Source organism: Nothobranchius furzeri, chromosome 1 (genome assembly GCF_043380555.1).
Source record: "Nothobranchius furzeri strain GRZ-AD chromosome 1, NfurGRZ-RIMD1, whole genome shotgun sequence".
In the NCBI taxonomy this organism is placed as follows: Eukaryota; Metazoa; Chordata; class Actinopteri; order Cyprinodontiformes; family Nothobranchiidae; genus Nothobranchius; species Nothobranchius furzeri.
The window spans coordinates 51679584-51697900 of NC_091741.1; the positions used below are offsets into that span (position 1 = coordinate 51679584).

The following is an 18317-nucleotide window of genomic DNA, read 5'->3' on the forward strand; positions in this document are numbered from 1 at the left end:
TATCAGCTCGCATTTCAGGTGGCGGCGTGGAATTCTATTTTTTGTGAGATCAAAAATAAAATAAAATGTATGTATTAATAATAGAAATTACATTTCACAGTCTGCTGGCTCCTCACAGTTCTCTGATCAGGTCGAGATATGGTTACCATTTAAAATAATCACAGATTTTGTGCTTGAGTGAAATTAATTCATCATTGCCATAAGTTACCATGCGTACAAAATAAAGAAGTAACTGTGCAAGGGCAAGAAGCTCACATATTTAATGCTTAAAATTGCTTAATAAATCAAAATGCCAAGTGCCTGATGACGAAAAGAAATCATAAAGTGAACGATTTTACACAAAGAATAAATAGTGTAAAGCAAAAATGAGTTTGTTTGGGTGTGTGTGTGTGTGTGTGATTTGTGTGCGTTTTCCCTGCAGGACGAGGACACCAAGAGCTTCGCAGCAGAGCGTTTAGGAGTTCAAAATGAAAGAAATGACCACTTGAAAAGCTGGATCTGAGGAAGCCCAGCACGGTGGGTTAAGTAAGGCACGCCGAGCTGCCGTGCGTTAAAATTAAAAGCTTCCTTTTTGGCGCTAAAGGACCACCATAAAAGAGCATTAATGACCACTTCGTATAAACCTGTGTATGGTAATGGTTTCTGCTCACAGATAGAGGAATTTCAAAAGTGCTCCACCAGTGAATAAAGATGGCTTTGGAAGAAGAAAGAGGGAAAAAAGAGGCGGTTGAAGAAATCATATTTACAAAATCAAGAGCAGGGCCAAATGAAAAGAGATGAATGTGAATAATGGACTTTTTTTGTCGGATTAATATTATTCAAAGCAGCAGAATCAAATGCGGTTATCTCCTGTCCAATGAGCCCTACACTGAAGAAAACCTCAGTCGGATTTCAATTCTTCATTGGAGCTGACAATAAATTGTAGTTCTGTGATAGGAGACATTCAGTGGAGAATGTTCATAACTTAATTCTTTTCTATTTACAATAAGGAGATGAGGCAGAATAAGATAAAAGGCAGACTATTTGCCTGAATGGTTGTGTCGGAGCGGAGGAGATCAGAGCGGGGGGAGAGGGAACTGTGAAAAGTGCACGCTTGCTCGTCTGAAAGGCATTTGTGTCGTATTGTTATTACAAATGAGTGTGAAATAAATATGGCAGCAAAATCAAAAGGCAAATATCAAAAATATTCAATTAAAATGATCAAACTTGATTCACAAGCTGTCGTAAATTTGTCAGACTCAACAAAAATGGTGGAGCTCAACCCTTGTGGAGAAAAAGAGGAGGAGAGAAACGTTCTCTCCAGCGTGTGGGCTCGTCCCATATCATTTACATGTTCTCCATCAGTTTCTGCTGAGGCAGGAGACCGCGCTGCGCCACTACGGGTGAGCGAGATGGTGACGAAAGCCCATCAGTCGACTCTCATTTGCATATTTGCCAATTCCGTTAATTAACTCAGCCCATCTAATCAGGGCTAATTGACCTATAAAGAGGAGAGGCCTCATTGTCTCATCCAATCATCTTTATCAGGAGCAGAGGAGGTGTGCTGTGAGCACGGGGCAGCCGAACTGTATTTATAGAGTGTTCCTCTCAGAAAAGACGTTTTATTCTGTGACAGATCTGGACTGAGCTGGAGAACAAGACAAAAAAAAAGAAGAAGAAGAAGAAGAAAAAGCGAGCAGACAAATTCTTTACAGCGGCGTTGGTGATTGGAGAAACCAGAGGAGCTAATGGGAGCTGGATGGTCCGACCGTCCAGGGCAGATCCGGCGGACAGGGAGCCAGCCGCGGACGGCGCAGCTACAGAGACATAGCTCATCGTGACGTTTCCAGTTATTTCTGCTTGATTAGGGCCATTATGTCTCCAGCTCTGATTTATGTTGTCATTCCCTCTCAGCAGTCCTGCATCGATAGATCTTAATGAATTGGTAAATAAGGGTGAAGATTGCCGTTGACAACACTGCAACATTTCTCATTCATACCAGACAAGATTTATGTAACCAATTAGAAGCACAAAAGCAGGACGGCGTCTGTTCAGGAGCTGAAAAAATTATATAATCTTTCCAGGGGAAAATTACAAAAAAACAGATAACGAGCAGCCTTTAACCTTCGAACTTTAAAGGTAACACATGTAACCGAATTTTAGTAAGAAAAAAATACCTTTGTAGAAATTATATTACACATTGTAAGTGTCAATATTTTTTAAAAACAGTAATTAAATAAGTTCAAATTAAATAAGTAAAGGATTAAAAATGATTCTGAGCCTTCCACTACACACCATCTCGATACGTAAACAAGAATGGGTTTGCATTTGTGAACAGGTGTGTGTGTGTGTTTGTGTGTGTCTAATTGCTCAATTAGTGTTTAAAGAAATGGGCTTTCGCTTTTTTTTAAACACTTTTTGTTTCAGTAATTTAACTCCTCTAAACTATGGCTCTAAAAATCTGTTAGCAGACAATAAAAATCACTTTGTATTTAAAAAAAATAAATAAATAAATAAAAGAAATGCAAAAGCTGGGATGAAAGCGTTGATCATCAATAGTCAGCGACAGGCCAGGAAGACCCAAAGGGCAGGAGGGAACAGAGGTGGAAAATTAAAGCGGAGTGATACGGGAGCCGGCTCCTTTCAGCCTCTCTCCCTTCAAGCACATGCAAATGAGGCCCGTGCTGCTTAACTGCATCATTTATGTGGATAATAGCGGCATCATCATTACGGGGAACTCAAATTAAATTACATCACAATTAGCATAACAAAGTGATTGGTTAAACTTTCAAAACAAATAACGCCGCTCTGCTAATGAACAGTGTTAATTGGCCGGTGAGCATTCTAAATAAAAGATGTAGGTAAACATGTGTTTTTGCCAAAACAATTTGGAAATTTACTCTAAACTGCTGATTTATTTATTTCAAACAAAACCAGGGAGGGTGGGAGGGGGGGGGGGGGGCTTGAAACTGAGTAGTGCCAGGGGGATTTGTGAGCTAAAATATGAAATGTGTAGCATTTAATTTTATTGTGCTAAAGAACCTATTATACGCCAGACTCTGGAGAACAATGTAAATTATCTGCCTTCAAAATGGAGTTTGGCCAATTCTCCGTATGAGCTAATCACATAGCTCATTATGCATTAGGGTATTAAATTATGAAGAAGAGTCCCTTTCGCATTCCTGCACAAAGCCCTATGAAATGTTAATAATATGCCCACAACAGCCCAATGCCAAGCCTTGCTCTGCTCATCAATATTTAAGTAAACAAATGATCCCGCTCGCCTTTGATAAAGATAATTAGTGCTTCTCCAATTATGAGTCTTGTGACCCCCTCGCTTTTTCAAACTAAACATCTGCTCCAAACAGTTGGGTTTTCTTCTTTCCCCTCTGCACAAAGAAAGGCGAGGAAAAACAAACTCCAAGTGAAGCCTTTGCCCTCCTAAAACACACATCTGCAGCTGATTAATACTGGATCTTGATTTTATTGATTGGTGATTAGCTTAGCAACATCTAGAAACACACTGATCCAGGAGAGCAACTCACTCACACTCACTCATGCTTGAACGCACACATGCACGCACACACACTTGTGCATGCACAGACACTCACTCACACACTCTCTCACACACGCACACGCACACACACACGCTCACACACACATGGAGCAATTCATCAGCACTAATTAAGCAGCAGATTAACAGAGCCCGCAGACCGAGGCTTAACAGTGACACGGTGGGATCGGTGAAGACAGGAGACAGCCCAGCAATAAAACACAAACGTTACACACAGAAACTGATAGGTGGATGACGGGACGAATGGATTAATGATGGGATGGATAGAACGTGCCTGACCTTTTCCTTTTCTTTTCTTTTTTTACCTGAAGTTGAGGAGTGCCAGAGATCCTGACCAGACAACAGAGAACTCGCCTCTGCCACCAGCGAGGGTGTGTTGCAGCAACTCCCGCAACTCGACTGGTGTCACCGTGTGAAGAGGCAACACTATCTGTGTCATCACTTCAGCGGTGTTTATGGAGGATAGCATCATAAACAAGCCACCCCCCCACCCACATACACACACACACACACACATCCACCACCAACACCACCTCCTTGCCACCCGCCACCCAGCCCCCGCCCCAGCTCCCCCCTGCTCCCTCTCTTCCTCCTCCTCCTGCGACCTCACCACCACTGTGCCATTCATGCATACTTTAATCACCCTTGCCCTATTAAAAAGAGAAAAATGGAAAGAAGAAAGAAAAGAAAGGCACACTTCTCTCAGGACAATTATTCTATCATTTCCAGTTGTCACCGGGGCAATTACGGACCGGGGGGCCCGCGCAGGTTGGACATGCAGGCCTGAAAGAGGAGAGAAGGAGCAGGATAGGAGAGGGGCAGCAGAGGGTGTGTGAGTGTGTGAGAGAGAGAGTGAGAGAGAGAGAATGTGTGTGTAAATGGGGGGTTGAGAGACTCTCTCTCTTCACACTGGTTATAATTAAACCGTTCTTTTCTACCTGCCACTGAAACGTTTTGATATTTACTTGAAAAATCATAATTTTTTTTATTATTGGAAAAGAAAAAATTGTTATTCTAAAGTTAAATTCCCCTTTTTCTCTGATTTTATATAGTTCTAAAAAACTTTGAATTCTAATGACTATTTATTTATTTATTTATTCTGTGTTTGTGTTTGAATACACAAATATTTGTTAAATTAGTACATTTGGGAGCAGATTTGTACAAGTGTGTGTCCAGGTGCTGTGCGTGTGTGTGGGTGGGTCCTGTGTGAGACTGAGCGTGTGTGTGTGTGTGCGTGTGTAAGAGAGAGTGTGTGAGAGGATCTTCACATGTGGACCGCTGTGACTCGTCACAGGATGCTCGCCGGCTCTCCGCTCGCATCTCTGCTGCGTGTTTAATGGAGAGCTATCGCTGCTCTAACCACGTCTTAAAAAACCCATCTTTTTTCATCTTCTAGCACACACTCCTTCACACAAGCCGCCGGACCGGCACTCTACTTTCCTCTGTGTGGCCGCCGCTCAGAGACGCGACAGCAGCAGAGCTGGAGGACGCTGCTGAGAGAGGAGCTTTCGCTCAAAAGGTACGTGTGCCTGGCTTTCTACTCGCAGTTCACCACTTCTCTTTTCAGCTCTGATTGTGTCTAGGTCAAAGTGTGTGTGTGTGTGTGTGTGTGTGTGTAGATGTAAAGAGTCTGAATAGGATTAGAGAAGAGCTGAGCGGCAGTCAGTTTCCTACACCAGAATCTAAAGAGTACTTAAAAACAATGATCACATCCGTGCATTACCATCACTGTCACAAAGCACTGCTGCAGCACCACAAGTACACCTCCGAAACAAAGTCCTAAACAGCCCACGACTTCAAAAACACAAATGGACCTACCTTTAAAACAACGAGTGAGAAATCCACTCTCCTCCGTGAGAAGCATTTGAAGATGTATTCTCAGAAACCTGGCGGCATTGCTGAGTGTCAAAAACGAAGAGACAGAGGGGGAAAGCCGCAAGCAGAAAAAACAGGATGAAAAGTAGGGGGGAAAATGTAGAGAGTAACTAGCTGGCGCTTTCTGTCAAAGACATCACCAGAGAAGTATTTACAGCGATATTTACAGTAGTGCACGGGGAGAGCACCTCTGCCTGGTCACGTCTGAAAGACAGTTGCCGTCTCAGCGCTGCCTAATTAAAACAAGTCAGGCAGCCCCGCTGGATTGTTTTGACGCCTGAGGACCAATAGTACACAAAAACCAGTGGCTTGATCCGGGGGGGTAGGGGGGCCGGTCGTGGGGAGCGGGGAGAGGGGGCGGAGGGTGGCGAGAGTTGGCAAAGAAATAGTGAGGAAAGGGAGGGTTTGGGGGGATTTCTGGAGGAATCTGAAAAGGGAGGGAGACTACAAAGGTTGGAAACTGCACAGGGAGACCACCGCATGCCGAGTGCTCGCAGTTTCTCTTAAACAAAATGCTAAAGTGACGCTCCAGATTTCTTTGTCACAATCGTATCACCACGGTCCACATTTACTATGCCGTTTAGAAGGCATGGAGATAATGTCCCCGAAAATGAGAAAAAGAACTTTTCGCCAACAGTTTTAGAGAAAAGGAAGATGATGAATGCAAACAAATGTACTTTAGACAACCTAAAAATGTTTGTAACATATTTATATTCAGATTAGATGGGTGGCAGTGTCAGTGTGACATTATGACATGCTTCCCCTACTGTAAACAATGCACAACAGGTAATGAGATGGAAAACCTACAGCTAATAGTGTTTGCTGCACTTTTTTTTGATTATTTATCATTATTTCCTTCTTCTCTACCTCTCTCTCTCCCCTTCTCTCCCTCGCATGCCACAGATGTTTTTCTTAGACGCTCCGACAGACAGGAATCTACTGGCAAGAAGAAAGCCTCGGTCTTCCCCATGAGAGGGGAGTACAAAGCCCCCAGTCTGCACACAGCAGATGTGGAAAGCTAGTCCATCTGCCACCAGCTTGCTGAGCCACATGGGCCAGAGAGACTTAACACAAGAGGGGACGATTGTTTCTTTATCCGTTTGGTTTGTGTGGTAAACACAACATAATTGACATTTAGATGAGATGCACGTATGAAATGTAAAGATTTCTGCACTGTTTTAAGGAGAAGTAGCAGAGGCAACTGTGACAGATTTATTTAGGGAAAATGTAGCCCCCAACGAGGGGTAAAGACCACTTGAACTTACAGCTCTGAGCGGTGCGCTGCTATGATTCAACCTGCTCTGAATAACACATTATCTCAGCTCTGCTGAGGCAGATTTCCTCCGTATTATATCATTATTAAGAGACAACACAGACCAAAAAGAGGCAGCTTTTTCATTAGTGTCAACTTGCCTGAGCTCCAAGGTGGAGGGTGAGGGGGGTAAACACAAAAACAATCACGGCGGAGTGATAGTGAGAGTTGGAGAGAGGGAGATGGCAAGAGAAAGAGCGACACGGAGTCAAAAGGCTAACATTAAACCGCTGCTGCTAATTGCTCCAAGGATCCACATTATTTGAGTAATTTCTACCATTTCTGTATCATCGCTAAAGACTTCAGGGTGGAAGGCTCCTTCACAATCCTTTAATAAACTTCTCAGAGCGCCTCACTGGAAAAGACAAACAAGAGCCCTCAACCTTGGAAACATTTACTTCCCGGCGGGTGGGGGGTGGGTGGTGCTGCGCCCATTTCTTCACATTTGTGACGATTGTCTGGCTTTCCCCTTCTGGCGTTTATTCCCCGTACGCCTCTTCTTTCAGCAATTTTTGCTGTCAAGGTCAATGGATGCGAGCAGGCCCACCAGCGTCTTGATGAGGTGGCAGCAGGAAACAGGGGAGAAAGAAAGACAGACAGACGTGTGGTGGGTATGGAGGGGAGGGGGGTGAATGGGGGTAACGGTGGCAGCAGCTGGTTACCAACATTGGCAAGAGCAGTGGGGGAGCGATGGATCTGAGATGCAGTGGAGCGCCATGACAACGACATCTCATCTCGCTGCAATATTTCTAGCATTGTATACACACAGACTATTAGTGATTATTCTACAACTACAGCCACAATGACACAGAAAGGTTTGGGAATTAAGTCAGTAAACCAGATCACCTGATTTCTGCCAGGTTATGGCGAAATTTACAGTGTCAACGTAACCTTAGTGCTCAGTCCTGTGACTACCCCTTCATTATACCCCTGAAGACATAACTGGCATTTTTGATCATCTGTGCTTTCTAATTGCATGATCAAACTTTTAAAAGTAGATGAAATAAGTAAGGTTTGAATAAGCTTGAGATTTTCAGAATTTGTTCAATGATCCTGTTTTCTGTTGTTTTTGTCACGTTTGATGCCCTCAGAAAGAATAAACCAGCCACTGCCACCCCAAAGAGCAAAACCCCTCACATGTAGGTAAAACACCACACCACCAGCATTGCTAAACGTTCCACAAGCACAATCCATGATCCACAAAGTCCGGCCCACAAATAATAACGATCCAAATAAGGCATAATGACAGAGCAGGGGTGCCTTTTTAGTCCCGGCCAATGTTGATCACACAATATGTTGCTTATGGCCACAAAGCAGAGGCCATTACGGACCGGTGATTATATAAGTGGTTGGAAGGCAACATTATTTTAATATACTGTACTTAAGCACCAAGGTATCCATGGCAACTTGCACTTTCACCGTGCATTCAGAAATCCCTAATGAAATGCTTATTAAGGGGATGATAATGACAGTGTCCAAATAAATTTGCATATGTGTTTGGCTAAAAAAAAAATCAGTTACAGAAGGCTAGAGCGGTCCCTGAGCACTGTAATCATGATGATTTTTTTTTACCTTTTTGTTTATTTTATATACAGAAAGAACACGTATTTACTTTCAAAGTAATGAAACTTACAGATGACTATTGTGGGTGTGAAGTGAAGCCTTTTTGCCTTCCTCTGGAAGTCTCCACATGTGACTTCCATTTGCGACATTGGCTGAGCTCCCAAAAGGACATCCCTGAGTGTGTTTGCTTGACTCAATATCAACAGCTCAAGTAAGCAGCCAAGGGAGGGTGGGGGCGCCCCAAGAACCAGCCTTGGGTTCCTATTGAAAATAAACCATGCTGTATTTCCTGGGCTCTGGAATATCAACACACACTGCGAGGGGCCACGGCCAGTCCTCAGCAGCGTTCCGCCGCCACCTCTTCAAGGCTTAATGATACCTGCGCCTCCCATCCAGCTGCTTCTGCCGACGCCGCTGCTCCAAACAGACGGCAGGTGGGCGGGAATTAAAGTATACATTACAGCAGAAAAATAAAAGTGATCGAATTGACAGAAGTCAGGCGGTTCAAGCTGACCCGGCCTCTTGAAAGCGAAGGAGCTGGTAGACGAGCGACACACACTTCAGGTTAAATTGGCACTCTTCTGCCTGCCTTTTATCCCCCACCACCACCAGCACAGCTGCCCTTTGGTGCCCAACCCCTTCCTAAAAGAAAAATACCTTTTCTTCAAAAGCATATTTGAATTAAACAAGTCGCCGAAATCAAACCGTGGACTGAGATGATTCACTTAAACAAGCAAGTGCGGCTCACAGCAGTTTACGTATTCTGTAGCAAACGGGAACAGATAAAAGAGTAAAGCACTGAGAGTAGTCGATATTTTCATATGGCGAAAAAAAACAGAGCAAATTAATTAAATTATTTTCTTTTGTTGCATGTATTTGTTCATGTATATTCCAAGCCTCTTGGATGTCATCGAGATGAAACGGCGTCTAAAAACAAGAGGTTCAATAGTCATTTCATGCTTTCAGATTTCCTGTTAGAGGGTGAATCTGAAACCCATTTATGACAGCGATCCGCTGTGTCTGAGGATCCCACAGCTCAAGCTCTGCCAAAGAGATTATCACTCCCAGAACCGCGGCTACGCAGATGAATGGCAGGAAGACATGCTCCGCTGGCAGCCAAAAGAGCAAAACACCTGTATACGCTAAGCAACAACTGCTACCTAATATCCGAGGAATCCTGTTAGTGCTTTTACAAGGAGTAATGAGGAATACTTTCAGAATGCTTGAAAAACACCAGGAATAGTTCAATGTGGAATGTTTGGGGAATATCCTGGACCTTTTAGTGAGCAGCACCACCTAATTACTTCTTCCTGCTGATATAGAAGCCATTCATTCATAACTAAAACACCCATTTCACCTAAAAACGCCCCATCAGAATTAATTTAGGAAAATTGCATTCTAGCAAAGAATAATAAACTCATTATATAGAAAATCCAAACTCTTGTATTCCCCATGCCATGGATAATTCCAACCTAATTTTTACTAGCCACTAATTTGAGGGTAAGGGGTTGGGGATAGGAATTACATCTGGAGGTAATTGAATGAGTGGAACCGAGCTGAGTGGGGGCTGAAATACCCCCCCCCCCCCTCACCTGCAGTCCCCCAACACACACACACACACACACACACACACACACACACACACACACACAAACACACACACACACACACACACACACACACACAGAGGAGACAGACAAGACATAGAGGAGAAACTATTTAGGTGAGTGGGACTTCCTGAGCAGTAAAACGACAGGTTCCACAAAAATGTTTTCATTGTGCTGTCACCAGACTCAGGCTGGTGAGGATATACAGTAAGGTGCTGCAGGCACAGGCAGAGAGACAGACAGAGACACTGATAAATGAGAGAGGGAGTGAGACTTTTAGGAAATGTGGGATTTAAGATAAGGTGCAGGCTTCTCCAGACAGCTGCACTGGTTCAGGATTTAGTAAATATCCAAATATATGCAGTTAAAAGGCTGTGGGTTGATTTTTTTTCTGGCTCCACAGTTGTTCTTGCTGTAAAGGCTCAACGTTTATGAGGAAGTCTCCTTCTCAAGTGACCAGCTACATATGGTCTGTCTAATAAATGGCACATTTTATCAATGAGCGCCAGCTTTCAAAGCTAAGAGTAAAAAGTGCTCAATGAAACAGGACTGAACTGCAAAAAACTTTTTTGAAAAGTTGAAAAGTTTTGTAAGAAGCACAACACTGTTAAATCAGAAATTTCTGTTTAGTTTCTTGACTCATCCACTTCATTTTTTAATCTGTCAGTCTTGTTTGAATGAGTTTCTGCTTTTTTGTGCTTTAAAGGTTCATGAAGTAAGAATAGCATCCTGTGGTCAAAAGTGGATACTGCAGTCCATGTATCAAAACAATCGAGTGACTCCTCCCCCTCTCCTATTGATAGCAATGTCTTAGCGCCAGATGATTCATCAATGGTTCCCAACTTTTTTCCTTGAGGACCTCCTTGTATGTGTCCAATGCCACTTAAGCCTGATTTATGCTTCTCCGTCTGCGTCAGTGCAGAGACACGCAACGCCATTATCCGTCCTTGCGTAGGGCTCCGGCAGGCACGCAAGTACGTACGGAGTCGAGCCCACTTGCAAGCTTGTGATTGGTCAGGACGCCGCTGTTGTTTACAGTGCCGCCATTGCAAAGAGAGCCGAGGATAACTAGCGGCAGACACGGAGAAGCTTGAAGAATGCCTCATGAAAAAACTCTAAAAATATGAACGTTTAATTCTCCCGTGACTGGAGGAGTGAAAAGATGTACAGCAAGTGTTTTATTTGTGGATGGAAATGACAGGAAACGTGGGTTTAGAGGTGGGGAGCGCATGAAGAGATGGGAGAATGAGAGACAAATATGTCCGCGTTAAAAGTCTCTTATATACACAAAAAACACAATATAAACACACTATCTTGGACCGATACATGACAGGATACCACAGAACAGCGCTACGCCCTCTGTTGTCCTGCCGGGCAATTGCTTTGCAACACTCTCCAGGAGACGGAGAAGTATGAAAGCAAAACACTTCCGTCAATCCGTGCGTGTCTGTCCCTTGTGGAGCTGACGGAGAAGCATAAACCAGGCTTTACACGCTAGCATTGGCTGCACTCCACTCCACTCCACTCCGCCCACCCCAGCCTGGCTGTGTTTGTTCCACACTGCTTTAAGCCGGGCGTACACTGTGCGACTTTTTCACTCGCAGCGTTCAGCTTCAGCTCAAACTGTACGACTTCCTCGCAGAGCAGATCTCACGAGTCATGTGCTCACACTGCACGACCCAGTTCTCACATGCGACCTGACTGCTCACACTGTACGTCTGGTAGCAACACGTCGGCCCTAAAAATATGCTAAAAATAGCAGTTTTTACTCAACACGTAAGACTTTTTTTGTCTTGTTTTGCCTGTTGTCCTTCGGGAGTGCTGCAGGAGGACACACAGGGATTTATGGGGGTTGGATGAGGAAAACGAAATAAAGAAAGTAAATCTGTGTTTTGTGATCAGTTTAATTTGACATGAACACGACAAACACGCTTTCTTGACAATCTTTGTGAGTAAAAAAACGTGTAGAAACAAAAACGAACAGCGTGTGTTATTAGGGAAATAGCGAGCGAGCGGCGTTGATGCAGGATTGCGCATGCGCCGCTGAGCAGTTCTGATACTTTTTGGATCGCAGCCGCTCGCAGCGCCGCTTCAACAGTGCGATACCCTCACGAGGGACGAGCGAAATATTAAACACTCCAGAAGTCCGTGCGAGCTCACGACTGCTGATCGGCAGCTGGTCACGTGGTGTTAATCGCCTCTCGTAACCCCCTGTACACTACACGACCGCTCTGCGCAAAACTCGCCCCGATGTCGTGGATTCTCGCACGACTGGAAAATCGGCTCAAAAAAGTGAAAAAGTCGCACAGTGTACGCCCGGCTTTAGGAATGCAGACGTGATTCAGCACATGGGCGGTCTCCAAAATTTGCACAAAAAATAGGTATCAGTGATGTCATGAGCGCATCTCCGAGCACGTGGGTGGGGCTAAAGAGTGTGGAGAAGTCAGCAGTGTCTCCATTAGTAAAGAAAAGCTGTCTGATCAATATTGCCTTTGGATATTCTGACTCTGTAATTGCATCCTGCTTTGCAGTGTCTGGCAGAACTGTGTGTGTGAGAAATGGTTTCAGTCAGAGGTTCGTTATCTCCACACAATCCAGAATAACAATGAATCGCGCATGTGGGAAGCCCCCGTGAACTGATTATATCTGCCAATCAGAGGATCACCCTAATGGTAGGCGTGATTTTGAGCCAGCCAATCAGTCAGCAGTGGATGTGCTGGACCAGTTCGGTTCCAGGCAGACCGGCTCGGGAAGAGGTCTGAAATTATGTCCGTTGCGTGTCAGAAAATCCAAGGCTATCCAAATGAGAACACTCCAAACCCAGCCCAGGCCGAGTAGAGCTGATGCTAGTGTGTAAGTGCCTCAAGATAAGCCAGGACCTCAAACCACAACTTCTAACCGCATTCACACATTAGAAGTGATTAATTAAAAACTCTATACAGACATACTGAGTTGCAACTGTAATCCCCCCCCACCCCCACCACCACTTCTGGGTCAGTAACAAGATGGCGCCTGTGCTTGATTTAGCCGCGGCCACTGGCCACTTTTTCCTTTTTTTGTTTTCTACTAACCTTCTCCTTTCCACCTTGCTTCTGTCTGCGATCCTCTTTGATAGTGTCCCAGCTACCATCGCCTATGATTGCCACACCTTTCGTTTGTCTGCGACGCAGAGGGCAACAACGTCCTCTGCTGCCCGCAGATAAACAGAGAAAGAAGTGATACCACCAACATCATCACAGCTCTGAGGATGGCTACAGGAAGTAGCCAAAATGTTAGCAAGCAAGGTAGAGAACAACTTTTCTTTTCTGCGTGTAAAAAGAAACAAGAAATGCAAATCTCAGTATTCTGGTCTGATTGAACTCTGCCCGAGTGGTTATTCTTTCTTTAGCCAGCCGCGGAGTTCTGGTCGAGGTGGAAGCCTAGCTATTGTCTTTAGAGACCATCTTCCATGTAGCTCTAAAACTTCTGGTCGCTTTGCTTCCTTTGAACTTCAGCTGATTAAAGTCTGGTGTAGGGGCCCGTTTTAGTGTACTGTGGTTTATTGTCCACCAGGTCCAAACAGTTCTTTTCTTCAGTAATTTAATGACGTTTTACCCTCCAGTGTGAAGCTGTCTAGACTGGTGATTGTTTGTGATTTTAACATTCACAGTGATGATGACTCAGACCACTTTGCCATGAGCTTCTCCGGCCTCATGGACTCTTTCAGCTTTACTCAGCATGTTTCTGGCACCACACAGACCAAGGGGGACACTCTGGACCTTCTCTTTACCCTAGGTCTAAATGCTGACATGGTTTGTCCCAAGGACATTTCTATTTCAGATCACCATTGCATTTTCTTTAACTTGTCAGTTCCTGCATTCCCACCTCCTGCTTGTTGCTTGGTTAGTTCACGTTTTCTTAATGAGAACACAGCTAGCAAATTTTCAGCTGCATTTAATCCACCCTGTTCTTCTGTTAATGACCCCGGCTCCTTAACTTCTCAGTGAAATGAGCACTGTCATTTCACTGTGGATAAAATTCTGTTCTGTCAGAACCAGATCAGTTCCTGCAGTGAACCCTACTCCCTGGTTTAACGACATTCGATTTAACAACTGTGAAAACCTTCTGTCTTTCTTTGTGGACAAAGTCAATAAGGTTAGCTCTAGCATCTCTCTTTCAGCCTTATATCTGCCCCTCCTGACTCCAATCCGACCTGTCATCCTAGATAACTTTCCTCCTGTTTCTTTGCCTGAGCTAACCAAACTAGTTGACTCTATGAAGACAACTCACAGCTGCTCTTGATGGACATTAAAACCATGATAATTTCCAGTCAAGTTTTTGTAGAGCACATTTCACTGAAACAGTTCTTCTTAGGACCTCTAATGACCTTCTGACTTACAGTGATGCAGGGGACTGTTGTGTTCTGGTCCTGCTGAACCTGACTGCAGCCTTTGACACTGTTGACCACCACCTGCTACTGGATTGGCTGACACTCGGTAGGCCTATCAGGAACTGCTCTGGAGTGGTTTTCCTCTTATCTGTCTGAGTGTTTCATCTCTGTGCCCATCTCCAAGTTTAGGTCCTCCACCACCTCCCTCACCCATGGTGTCCCACACAAGGTTCTGTGCCTCTGCTCTTCCTCCTCTATCTGCTTCCTCTTCGACACATCCTGAGCTCCTTTAAAAGAAAATCCTACCATCTTTACGCAGATGACATCCAACTGTACATCTTCTTTCAGCCCAATGAGATGTCTAAGCTGCAGCTGTTACACACCTGCTTAGACTCTATTAAAACCTGGATGGCTGGGAGCTTTCTTCAGCTGAATGAAGACAAGACTGAGATCATCATCTGTGCCCCAGACAAGCTGGTTCCCAAAGTCAGAGACTATCTTGGTCAACTTGCTTCTCACACCAAACCCTCCATCAGGAATCTTGGTGTGACCTTTGACCCAGCTCTCACCCTGGATTCTCATGTCAGTTCTCTTGTTCGCTCTTCCTTCTTCCATCTCAGGAACATTGCTAAGCTGAGTCCCATTCTGTCCCACTCTGAACTTGAGACAGTTATCCACACCTTCATCTCCACATGGTTAGACTACTGTAACTCTCTTTTCATGTGTCTGAGCAGAACCTCCCTGAACCGTCTACAGGTGGTTCAGAATGCCTGTGCTCGGCTTCTGACCAAGTCCTCCAAACACACCCACATCACCCCGCATCTCCTCCAGCTTCACTGGCTGCCAGTCAACTTCAGGGTTCATTTCAAGATCCTTGTTCTGGTCTATAGGGCCTTACATGGACAAGCACCATCTTACATTGGTGATCTTCTTAGTCCCTACACTCCCAGCAGGTCCCTGAGGTCCAGTGATCAAAGCCTACTGGTTGTGCAGCACCAGGCTAAAGACCAAAGGTGGCAGATCATTTGCTGCTGTGGCCCCCAGACTCTGGAACTCTCTCCTCCTGAACCTGAGATCAGTGGACTCAGTGGTCTCCTTCAAAAAGCAGCTGAAGACTCGTTCAAGCTGGTTTTTGTATGACCTTCTTCACCACTCTCTCTTTATTCTGCTCTCCCCACCTTTTCCACATTCCTCAGCATCGACTGATGTCCCTCTTATCTATTCACTCTCTCTTTCTTTACATTTTTTAATCACAATTGTCTATTTTTGCTCATTTAAAATATTTTTAACCATTTTCTAAATTCTTTTTTTATTTTTATATTTTTTGTTTTTGTGAAGCGCCTCATGATTTTTATCTTGAGAGGCGCTATAGAAATGATATTTTCTTCTTCTTCTTCTTCTACTTCTGTTGAGTTTTAATGTTTAAAATCTGTTAGATTTTTACTGACAGCAGCTACGTTTAAATTTCACTTTCTGTTCTGACTGAACGGCTGCTGCTGCAGGTAGGAAAACAGCTGGACGTTACTGGATATATTGGAGACATTTAGCCTTTCGACCCAGAGACTTCTTCCAGACTTTGGTTGTGGTCAGAAACAAACACACTGGTTGTGCTGCAAGTCTTTTTCTTTTTTTCTCCAAAACATGTTTTTGTCTAAATGAAGATGATGTTATTGTTCATAGAATTTAAATTCATGTTGAAGTTAAGATTATTTCATCAAGTAGGACCTGTGGTTGGCTAGCTCATTTAAAACATGGAATGTCTTGAAAGCATCGGAATCGGGAATCGATAGGAACCAGAATCGAAACGAGGAATCGGAATCGTTCAAAATCAAACGATGTCCAATCCTAAACATGATTGAGACATTTGACTGTTTTTGTGAATATTTCAGTTAAATTCTCACTTAATGTACCTTCATGGGTGTGCAATTATTTCCTTTTTCAATCAAGCAAATTATCCTAAAGTATAATCTTTACTGTTTTGTGCATTGATCCCGATGAGCTTGTTGGTTGTCTAGTTTGCTCTGTTTTTTTTAATAACGCTTCCCTTGTTCTGTCAGTGATCTTTTGGCGAGATAAAGTTTGAATTTAGGAAACAAGGTTGTTTTCTCTCATCTCTCCAGACAATTAAGTGCTTTAAATCCAGTACAGACAAAGTCATGGTTCAATAACCATGTTGAAATTGCAAAAAGTTTTTCCAAAATCTAAAGTGCATAATATTGTGAAATAAGAGGAATCCTCTCCATCTGTACAGGTGTGAGATTACATCACTGCCCAAGTCGTGGCCGACTTGCATACGTGTGGAAGTCCCATTGATATTGGATTTCTGCAGAGACATATGCTGCCATCAAGGAGACTTCTGCCCCCGGGAGGTTTGTGGCTGTTTCTTCAAAACAATGCCAGATTTCAAACTGCATGTCAACAGCAGGGCTACACAGTGCATGTGCTTAACTGTGTAGCCCTGAGTCCAGATCTGACTCCAAAGCGTATGGCGCATCACAGGATGAGAATAACACAGAGACGACAGAAGCCGAGGGAATGGACGCATTTTGGTGGAAATGTTTTCAGTTTCAGCTGCCAAACAGTCTGTTAAAAAAAAAGGGCGATGCCATACAGTGGTTAAATAAGAGTGGTGGTGCTTATTTTCAAATACGGTGAAGCTGATTGGGGGAAAATTGAAGATGGAAAAAGTATTACAACTGTGTCAATCTATCAAATATTTCAATGAATAAAATGCTTTTAAAGAATTTTTCTACTTTGAAACTTTGTAGACACGAGATTCCCTCTTGAAAGGACAACAAGACCAGAGTTTGAAAGATGTTTTTGGGTGCGCTGAAGGGACTCTCTAACAAATAGAGAAATAAAATAGCAAGTTTCACTCCAAACAGTCTCGACAGGAGGACATTAACATGTAGAGAAACTTGCCTTGGTGCACTCCACACCAGAACCCCCTGCTCTTCACTAAAATCCTTTGACATCCCTTCAACACTAAATGTGTTTTCCAAATGAAAATAAACGGAGTCTGACTGGTTTGAGGCAGTCGTACTCTGGAATATGAGATCAAATAAAGGCTTCTGTGGAGGCTGAAAGAAGTAATGAAATGGCTTCTGAGGGGAGATGTACCAAGTAATAAAATTACTCCTTTATATCTACCTAAACAGCATATGTTCCCTCTGGAGTGTGTGAGGGCTTCACTTTGGTCAAACAGAAGTGTGCAAGTGGCAATAGTTTCCTTCAGGGAAGATTCCCTGATACACTTCTAGAGACTTGGTGCGCGGCAATTTCCTTGAAAACGAGAAACTATTTCAGCAACAAGTTAAGCGGAACTTTGCAAGTTTCTCTTTGATGATGTGCTGCCAGCACATTGCCGTTGAAAGGTATGTTCCATTAAATTGGAACAGCAGGACTCATGAGCGTATTGCTTTTCAATGAGTTCAAACTAGGCTAAAACGTTCGAGGGAACAGCTGCATTTTATACCGACGCATGCTAAGAAGTGACCATGATGCACCGCAAACACAATAAATCATGTTTGGGATGAGAAATGTCCCCGCTTTGAAATTTATTAGCTCATCTAGTTATACAAGCTCCATCCTACTTGGCACTGGTGGGAATTTACAACAAAAGCATGAATCTAACTACTTAAAATCATGCAATTGATTTGTATTATTTAAAAGCTGGTCACAATAAAACTCAGATGGACTTTTTCACTATACAGAAGGGCTATATTAGGGGAAATTTGCAATCGGACAGAATACATTATAATTCATTATACAGCAGCTATTAAACCTTCAGTAAGAAATGCTTTAGTACAAGGATTGAACCACTTATCAGACCTACTCACTACCTTTAAAAGCTGTCCATGTTCAGTACTCTGAGTGGCAAAAAAGCAATCGCTGATGACTTTGAAAATAGGACTAGATGTACAATTTAGCAAAACAGACATAGCTGGCAGGGGATTTTAAGAATCAAAGCTCAAAACTGTTTGTTCAAAAAATAAAACAAAAAAAATCAAAAGAGGCCAGAAGCTTGTGGAATACAAA

At 43.5% G+C, this 18317-nt stretch overlaps 1 protein-coding gene across 7 annotated transcripts in view; it reads right to left on the reverse strand.

The window, feature by feature from the left end:
• The window catches only part of foxp2 (forkhead box P2), a 116675-nt gene that overhangs the window by 64865 nt on the left and 33493 nt on the right, over positions 1–18317 (reverse strand). For 2 of the 7 annotated variants that reach the window (XM_015957471.3, XM_015957445.3), the window contains exon 1: positions 5372–6338. The exons of 4 other annotated variants lie outside the window; for them this stretch is intronic. The gene's annotated coding sequence lies outside the window, so the exon portion shown is untranslated. Of the gene's footprint in view, positions 1–3858; positions 4057–5371; positions 6339–18317 lie in introns of those variants that run through there. One more of the 7 variants, XM_054739625.2, reaches the window with a different exon arrangement.